Raw genomic sequence first — 9,096 nt, 5'->3', positions numbered from 1 at the left:
CAACCGCGTACGCAGCGAACCGCAAACGTCGGGCGCAGCCTCCTCACCTCCTGCGCTTTGCGCGCGAACGTTCCCTGTTCGCGCGGACAAAGCCTGGAGAGGCACGGCCCCGCAGCGTGTTTCGAGCGCCCGGTCTACGGGACACCCTGCTTACTTCGAGGGCAACAAGCGCAACGCAAGGCTGCGATCTCGCGCACTTTGCGCACGCTGGAGAAGCTTTGCTGGCCGGCTTTCGCTCCTCGTGTTTACCGTGCGTTAAGTTGCGCGTCCGTGGCTCTCGCGAGCTCTTGCGCGCCCGGTCGCAGAGAGGAGTACGCAACCTCGACCGCACTTTCCCTGCAGGCTTCCTTCCGACTCGAAGTCCTGCGGCGGTCTCAACGAGGTGCCACATCCTCAATGCAGTCGGTCGCCCCCGTTTCGGTTGGGCTCTGCACGACGGTCGCCACCGTCTCGCCCTTGAGTGGCCGCTGTTGGCGCTCGCTGTGAGGTGTTCAGCGTGCTGTCCGTGTTGCCGACGCGGTCAAAACGAGTCGACCGGCTCACGTTCCCTTGTGCGCCGAAGGCTCTCTTGATATGTGATCCGACCCTCAGACAGACGAAGCCAAGGGAAGACCCAAGGCCGCAATGTGCGTTCAAAGAATCAGTGCTCAGTGTGTCCTGCAATTCACACCAAGTCTCGCAGCTGGCTGCGTTCTTCATCGACCCGAGAACCGAGTGATCCACCGCTTAGAGTCGTGAAAAAGTGTTTGTTCAATTCCGTACAGTCAAAACCAAACGTTTCTGGCACTCGGCCAAACAGTGGCCAAGAAGGGCGCTTTTCAGCGCACGCTTGGACTCCAAAACTCTGCCGCGCCTTTTTCGGCTGCCGCAAATCGAGCAAACGGTGTGTTTCGGACGGCGTTTCGCTTCCGCTACTTGCGAGTGCTTTCGTGGTCCACCCCTCTATAAATACTCGGGAGGCGTCGAAGCCGGTTCTCCAAGCCGGACCCGTAGGTATCGTTGTGTGCTCGCTCTCATTGGCCCGCCTAACCAGAAAATGCCTGCGGTACACCCATTTGGATAAGAGTGCACGCAGATGCGGGCCTCGACGGCTACACATTTCCTCGGGCGGCCGCCTCCCGGCCTCCGTGGAGCGCGGGATGCACGGTCCCATCGACAAGCCTCTCCCGTTTTTACCGTGGCGTCGCGGTTCACCACGGCGGGCGGGTCGGTCTCCTTCGCATAAAAAGGGGGACCCCCGCTTTTTGTTCCACGAAATCGCACAAGCTTTTTTCGCATCCACGGTTTGCCACCGCACACCAAAATGCCGATCCGGCTGCCTACTTTAGCCAACAGGTGGAGCCAGGCGCGCCGTACTTGCGCGGCACTTCCCACGTCCACCGAAGTCGGTGCCAAGGACCACTTTCGGCGCCGGAGCCGCGTACGAGCCTACTCGAGGCGGAAGAACGAAGCCAGCAAGGGCCTGGCCGCAAGTGCGTTCAATTGTCGGGACGTCCAAGTCCCTCGTTCTTCCGTGCTTCCTCTTTCGGCAAGTCGTTGCGGCACCTTCCCAAAGCGCGCAGACCCGCTAATCGCGACGAGCGCGACGTGGCCGTGCCGCCTTTCCCTCGGCAGCAAGCAAAACGCCTGGCAACGTCGACGCTCCCCTAACCGCGATCTCGCACCGTGTTTCGTGTGGCGAATTCAAAAGCCGGCCGGCGCTGCTGCAACCATTACGGTCGGTACGCATACGCCGCGGAGGGCGGGACGGTCATCGGAGCGTGCGGTTCCTCCATCGAGTACTGCGCACCTCGGCCGTCGCATCGCCGTGCCATGACCGGCCGCGCGTCAACGCGAACCGGTGCCAGCGAGATCCCTCGCCTGCAAGAACCGACCGGCAGCCTCCGTCACCCGAGGACGCGGAGGCGCTTGCCGCGGACGGCGGGACGGTATGCACTGGTGCACAGCGGACCCGTCACATCGCCAGTTCCTTGACCGACCGCCGACGCTTGTGCCGTTCCTCTCGTACTTGGCAGTCGCCGCGCGATTGTCGGGTCTCGTTCTTGCACGCTCGAACGGTCGGGAGGGCACTCGGCTGGCGTTTCGGGAACGCGCAGCCTCGCCTTCTACCGACGTAACCACGACTCGCCGTTCGCGCTCCGCCGCTCCTGTTTACAGTACTAGGCGGTCCCGCAGCGGTCGGGTCGCGCATTTCGAGCGCTTCGAGCCACGGTGCAGTGGCGGGTCGAAAGCCGACCTATGAGTGCGTTGCGCCGTTTGTACCCGCGTCCGCCACCTGGCCGACCGTCCAAGGTCGCGGTGTTGGCGTCCGCTGGGCGCAACAATTTGTCACGGGGTGCCGCTCCACATTCAGGCAGCCCCGTGGGGAAAAGCCGACCCCGCGTCCAAACGGGGTCAGCGGCAGAAAGTGTCGGGCGCAGACGCAGCTGAGGCGCTCACCCTTCACAATCCGTTAATGATCCTTCCGCAGGTTCACCTACGGAAACCTTGTTACGACTTTTACTTCCTCTAAATGATCAAGTTTGGTCATCTTTCCAACAGACCGGCGCAACCGAAAGGCCGCGCCGGACATCGGTCCGTAGACCTCACTAAATCATTCAATCGGTAGTAGCGACGGGCGGTGTGTACAAAGGGCAGGGACGTAATCAACGCGAGCTTATGACTCGCGCTTACTGGGAATTCCTCGTTCAAGGGGAACAATTGCAAGCCCCTATCCCAATCACGAAAGAAGTTCCACGGGTTACCCAGTCTTTTCAGACAGGGATAAAGACACGCTGCTTCCTTCAGTGTAGCGCGCGTGCGGCCCCGGACATCTAAGGGCATCACAGACCTGTTATTGCTCTGTTTCGTGCGGCTAGGAGCCGCTTGTCCCTCTAAGAAGGTTGTAAGGTGCTGGGAACCCCGCACCTATTTAATAGGCTAGAGTCTCGTTCGTTATCGGAATTAACCAGACAAATCGCTCCACCAACTAAGAACGGCCATGCACCACCATCCACCGAATCAAGAAAGAGCTCTCAATCTGTCAATCCTCCCAGTGTCCGGGCCGGGTAAGTTTTCCCGTGTTGAGTCAAATTAAGCCGCAGGCTCCACTCCTGGTGGTGCCCTTCCGTCAATTCCTTTAAGTTTCAGCTTTGCAACCATACTTCCCCCGGAACCCAAATACTTTGGTTTCCCGGAAGCTGCCCGCCGAGTCATTTGAGTAACTCAGGCGGATCGCTGGTTGGCATCGTTTATGGTCAGAACTAGGGCGGTATCTGATCGCCTTCGAACCTCTGACTTTCGTTCTTGATCAATGAAAACATTCTTGGCAAATGCTTTCGCAGTAGTTCGTCTTGCGACGGTCCAAGAATTTCACCTCTAGCGCCGCAATACGAATGCCCCCGTCCGTCCCTCTTAATCATTACCTCGTATTCCAAAAACCAACAGAACAGAAACGAGGTCTTGTTCTATTATTCCATGCAAGTTTATTCAGGCGACTCGCCTGCGTTGAGCACTCTAATTTTTTCAAAGTAAAAGCACCGGCCATCTCGAGGCACACAATGAAGTGCACCAAGAAAGAACCGGCATGATGTTCAGTCCGAGCCGTCGCATCGGGTAGATGCACTACTCGTCTGGAACTGAGATCCAACTACGAGCTTTTTAACCGCAGCAGCTTTAGTATACGCTATTGGAGCTGGAATTACCGCGGCTGCTGGCACCAGACTTGCCCTCCAATTGATCCTCGTTAAAGGATTTAGAGTGTACTCATTTCAATTACGGGGCCTCAAAAGAGTCCCGTATTGTTATTTTTCGTCACTACCTCCCCGTGCCGGGAGTGGGTAATTTGCGCGCCTGCTGCCTTCCTTGGATGTGGTAGCCGTTTCTCAGGCTCCCTCTCCGGAATCGAACCCTGATTCTCCGTTACCCGTAACAACCATGGTAAGCAAGTAACCTACCATCGAAAGTTGATAAGGCAGACACTTGAAAGAAACGTCGCCGGCTCGTGGCCATGCGATCAGCACAAAGTTATCCAGAGTCACCACACAATACGGGCCGAAACCCGATCGATCTTGGTCTAATAAAAGCACCCGTTACCCAAAGGGCTCCAGGCTCACTGCATGTATTAGCTCTAGAATTGCCACAGTTATCCAAGTAGGAAGAAACGATCTAAGGAACCATAACTGATTTAATGAGCCATTCGCGGTTTCGCCTTATTTCGGCATGTACTTAGACATGCATGGCTTAATCTTTGAGACAAGCATATGATTACTGGCAGGATCAACCAGGTAATCGTTCGACTGCGCGTCCGTCCTCGCCCTCGGCGGGCCGGACGCAGTCTGTGTGCGGCGGAGGCCACCTTCAGGCGCCCCAACACGCTTATTTTGCACTCCGAGATGACGGCGTTCGAGCTCGCTACGGCACAACCTTCCCGAAAGACGAGTGGGAGCCGTGCGGCAAGAAGCACGTTCATGCTCGCTCTTTTTCGTTGCATCGACTCGGTCGCGCCGTGCGGGTTGCCCAAGCCCGCTGCACTGTCGGTGGACCGGCCGGAACTAGCAACGGAGCCGAGACTGCAAAGCCGCCAGACGACGGGTCACGCCCGCGTCTTCGGCGCTTTCGCATCTGAATCGCCCGAGGACGACACGGAACACACCTCGATATCGTGGTAAAACGGCACCGTCCGACAACCAGCCCCTAACGCATCAAGCGGATGAGGCTGCAGACGACTGCCGTGGATTCCCCTGGAGCAGACCCGAGGACACGCTTGACGAGGCCGAAGCCCGCCGCATATCAGACACCCGGTCGCTTTCGCGTACGCCGCTCACGAGAACCCCCACATAATAGCAGCGATAAGTACCCAGACCTCCTTGGGCCCTAATACGAGCGTACTCGAGAAAATTTCACCGCGGGTGTGCCCCGAAACGTGTGGCATGTTGAGCGTGCCACAAGTCTACGTCGCTCTCAAACCCGCCGAGGTCGTAGAATTTGCGACCCTACTCACGAAATTCCCACCGAGGATACGGCCGCAAACGTACCGCACCTTGGGTAGGCCACGAGTTTGTGCAACACTACGCTGACGGCACAGCACCGAGGTCGTGCGCGCACGCACGGGAAAATTCCGCCGCGGTTTCTGCCGAAAACGTGAGGCACCACGACTCTCCGCAAGTTCGCGTCGACTGCGAAAGACCGAAGTCGTGAACGACGTGTCCGCTACTCGCCGCCGACACGCTGGACACCAAACGTACAACGACTCGACGGCGTCGTAGAGGCCCACGACGCGGTTTTCCTTAACGACGTCTCGGCGTGGCACCGACAGGTTAGAACGGCCGACCAACGTTCCCTGTCCGCCGTTCGGCTCAGTCGAAGGGCTCGGCGACTTCGGCAACGCTGCGAAGCCGCACGGTGACGCACGCCATGTCCCCATTTTTTTTTTTTCTTTCTGCGTCTGCCGGGGTGCCCCTATAATAGCAGCGATAAGCACCCAGACCGCCGTGGGTCGCTCGCCCCGGCTGACGTGGTTTTTCGTACTCCTGCGGCGGTCGCCGTCAAGCACGTCCAAATACGCTACTTTCGTGGGCGCATTCACGCTCTTTCGCTTCGCCGGAGTGCCAGCACTCACTCTGCCAAAAACGGCGAACATCCGAGCGGCGGTTCCCACTTTTGCGTCGGCGTCGCAAACCCCGCCCCGGCAGACGAGGTTTGCCGTACTCGTGCGACGGTGGCCGGCGGGCACGTCGAAAGACGCCGATATCGTGCGCGAATTGGCGCACCTTGGCTTCACCGGAGTGCCGCCACTGACTCCTCCAAAAACGGCGAAGATCCGAGCGGCGCTTCCCACTTTCGCATCGGCGTCCCGAACTCCGCCCCGGCTGACGCGGTTTACCGTACTCGTGCGACGGTCGCCGGCGAGCACGTGGAAAGACGCCGATATCGTGCCCGAATCGGCTCCGTTCGGCTTCGCCGGAGTGCCAGCACTGGCTCGGCGAAAGACGACGAACATCCGAGCGACGGTTCTCACTATTGCGTACGCGTCGCAAACCCCGCCCCGGCAGACGCACTTTGCCGTACTCGTGCGACGGTCGCCGGCGAGCACGTAGAAAGACGCCGATATCGTGCCGGAATCGGCCCCGTTTGGCTTCGCCGGAGTGCCAGCACTCACTCGGCCACAAACGGCGAACATCCGAGCGGCGGTTCCCACTTAGCCGTCGGCGTCCCGAACTCCGCCCCGGCAGACGCGGTTGCCGAGCTCGTGCGACTAGCGACCGCGAAGCCGTCTCGCGACGCCGCTTTCGTGCGCGGCTCCCACTGCGACCTGGGTCACCCGAGGTCGACGAGCAAAAAAGAATGTCGAAAAAAATTTTTTTTTTTTTTTGCGTCTGCCGGGGTGCCCCTATAATAGCAGCGATAAGCACCCAGACCGCCATGGGTCGCTCGCCCCGGCTGACGTGGTTTTTCGTTTTCCTGCGGTGGTCGTCGTCAAGCACGTCCAAACACGCCACTTTCGTGGGCGCATTCGCGCTCTTTCGCTTCGCCGGAGTGCCAGCACTCACTCTGCCAAAAACGGCGAACATCCGAGCGGCGGTTCCCACTTTTGCGTCGGCGTCGCAAACCCCGCCCCGGCAGACGAGGTTTGCCGTACTCGTGCGACGGTGGCCGGCGGGCACGTCGAAAGACGCCGATATCGTGCGCGAATTGGCGCACCTTGGCTTCACCGGAGTGCCGCCACTGACTCCTCCAAAAACGGCGAAGATCCGAGCGGCGCTTCCCACTTTCGCATCGGCGTCCCGAACTCCGCCCCGGCTGACGCGGTTTACCGTACTCGTGCGACGGTCGCCGGCGAGCACGTGGAAAGACGCCGATATCGTGCCCGAATCGGCTCCGTTCGGCTTCGCCGGATTGCCAGCACTGGCTCGGCGAAAGACGACGAACATCCGAGCGACGGTTCTCACTATTGCGTACGCGTCGCAAACCCCGCCCCGGCAGACGCACTTTGCCGTACTCGTGCGACGGTCGCCGGCGAGCACGTAGAAAGACGCCGATATCGTGCCGGAATCGGCCCCGTTTGGCTTCGCCGGAGTGCCAGCACTCACTCGGCCACAAACGGCGAACATCCGAGCGGCGGTTCCCACTTAGCCGTCGGCGTCCCGAACTCCGCCCCGGCAGACGCGGTTGCCGAGCTCGTGCGACTAGCGACCGCGAAGCCGTCTCGCGACGCCGCTTTCGTGCGCGGCTCCCACTGCGACCTGGGTCACCCGAGGTCGACGAGCAAAAAAGAATGTCGAAAAAAATTTTTTTTTTTTTTTTGCGTCTGCCGGGGTGCCCCTATAATAGCAGCGATAAGCACCCAGACCGCCATGGGTCGCTCGCCCCGGCTGACGTGGTTTTTCGTTTTCCTGCGGTGGTCGTCGTCAAGCACGTCCAAACACGCCACTTTCGTGGGCGCATTCGCGCTCTTTCGCTTCGCCGGAGTGCCAGCACTCACTCTGCCAAAAACGGCGAACATCCTAGTGGCGGTTCCCACTTTTGCGTCGGCGTCGCCAACCCCGCCCTGGCATACGCGGTTTGCCGTACTCGTGCGGCGGTGGCCGGCGGGCACGTCGAAAGACACCGATATCGTGCGCGAGTCGATGCTTCTTGGTCTCGCAGGAGGGCCGCCACTCACTCCTGCAAAAACGGCGAAGATCCGAGCGGCGCTTCCCACTTTTTCGTCGGCGTCGCAAACCTCGCCCCGGCAGACGCGCTTTGCCGTACTCGTGCGACGGTCGCCGGCGAGCACGTCGAAATACGCCGATATCGTGCCCGAATCGGCCCCGTTTCGCTTCGCCGGAGTGCCAGCACTCGCTCGGCCAAAGACGACGAACATCCGAGCGACGTTTCCCACTATTGCGTACGCGTCGCGAACCCCGCCCCGGCAGACGCGGTTTGCCGTACTCGTGCGGCGGTGGCCGGCGGGCACGTCGAAAGACGCCGATATCGTGCACGAATTGGCGCTCCTTGGCTTCACCGGAGTGCCAGCACTCACTCGGCCAAAAACGGCGAACATCCGAGCAGCGGTACCCACTTAGCCGTCGGCATCCCGAACTCCGCGCCGGCTGACGCGGTTGCCGAGCTCGTGCGACTAGCGACCGCGAACGCGTCTCGCGACGCCGCTTTCGTGCGCGGCTCCCATTGCGACCTGGGTTACCCGAGCTCGACCAGCAAAAAAGAAGGTCGAAAATTTTTTTTTTTTTTTCTGCGTCTGCCGGGGTGCCCCTATAATAGCAGCGATAAGCACCCAGACCGCCGTGTGTCGCTCGCCCCGGCTGACGTGGTTTTTCGTACTCCTGCAGCGGTCGCCGTCACGCACGTCCAAATACGCCACTTTCGTGGGCGCATTCGCGCTCTTTCGCGTCGCCGGAGTGCCAGCACTCACTCTGCCAAAAACGGCCAACATCCGAGCGGCGGTTCCCACTTTTGCGTCGGCGTCGTAAACCCCGCCCCGGCAGACGCGGTTTGCCCTACTCGTGCGACGGTCGCCGGCGAGCGCGTCGAAAGACGCCGATATCGTGCGCTAATTGGCGCTCCTTGGCTTCTCCGGAGTGCCGCCACTCACTCCTCCAAAAACGGCGAAGATCCGAGCGGCGTTCTCCACTTTCGCATCGGCGTCCCGAACTCCGCCCGGGCTGACGCGGTTTACCGTACTCGTGCGACGGTCGCCGGCGGGCACGTCGAAAGACGCCGATATCGTGCCGTAATCGGCCCCGTTTGGCTTCGCCCGAGTGCCAGCACTCACTCGGCCAAAAACGGCGAACATCCGAGCAGCGTTTCCCACTTTCGCATCGGCGTCCCGAAGCCCGCCCCGGCAGACGCGGTTTGCCCTACTCGAGCGACGGTCGCCGGCGATCACGTCGAAAGGCGCCGAATTCGTGCACGAATCGATGCTTCTTGGTCTCGCAGGAGGGCCGCCACTCACTCCTGCAAAAACGGCGAAGATCCGAGTTGCGCTTCCCACTTTTTCGTCGGCGTCCCGAACTACGCCCCGGCTGACGCGGTTTACCGTACTCGTGCGACGGTCGCCGGCGGGCACTTCAAAATACGCCGATTTCGTGGGCGCATTCACGCTGTTTCGCTTCCCCG

General features: G+C 60.3%; 2 non-coding genes across 2 annotated transcripts; both read right to left on the bottom strand.

Moving 5' to 3' along the window:
* Window positions 1–581: 581 nt before the first annotated feature.
* On the bottom strand, window positions 582–734 carry LOC142795193 (5.8S ribosomal RNA). The gene has a single exon (XR_012892840.1). It is a non-coding gene; the product is annotated as a 5.8S ribosomal RNA (ribosomal RNA).
* A 1,719-nt stretch (window positions 735–2,453) lies between these two features.
* LOC142795198 (small subunit ribosomal RNA) lies at window positions 2,454–4,268 on the bottom strand. Its single transcript, XR_012892845.1, has one exon. It is a non-coding gene; the product is annotated as a small subunit ribosomal RNA (ribosomal RNA).
* Between the last annotated feature and the right edge of the window lie 4,828 nt (window positions 4,269–9,096).

The sequence above is a fragment of the Rhipicephalus microplus genome, unplaced genomic scaffold, assembly GCF_043290135.1.
Source record: "Rhipicephalus microplus isolate Deutch F79 unplaced genomic scaffold, USDA_Rmic scaffold_581, whole genome shotgun sequence".
Taxonomy (NCBI): domain Eukaryota; kingdom Metazoa; phylum Arthropoda; class Arachnida; order Ixodida; family Ixodidae; genus Rhipicephalus; species Rhipicephalus microplus.
Note: the sequence above shows the minus strand (reverse complement) of the source record. Positions and strands in the feature narration are given on the sequence as shown.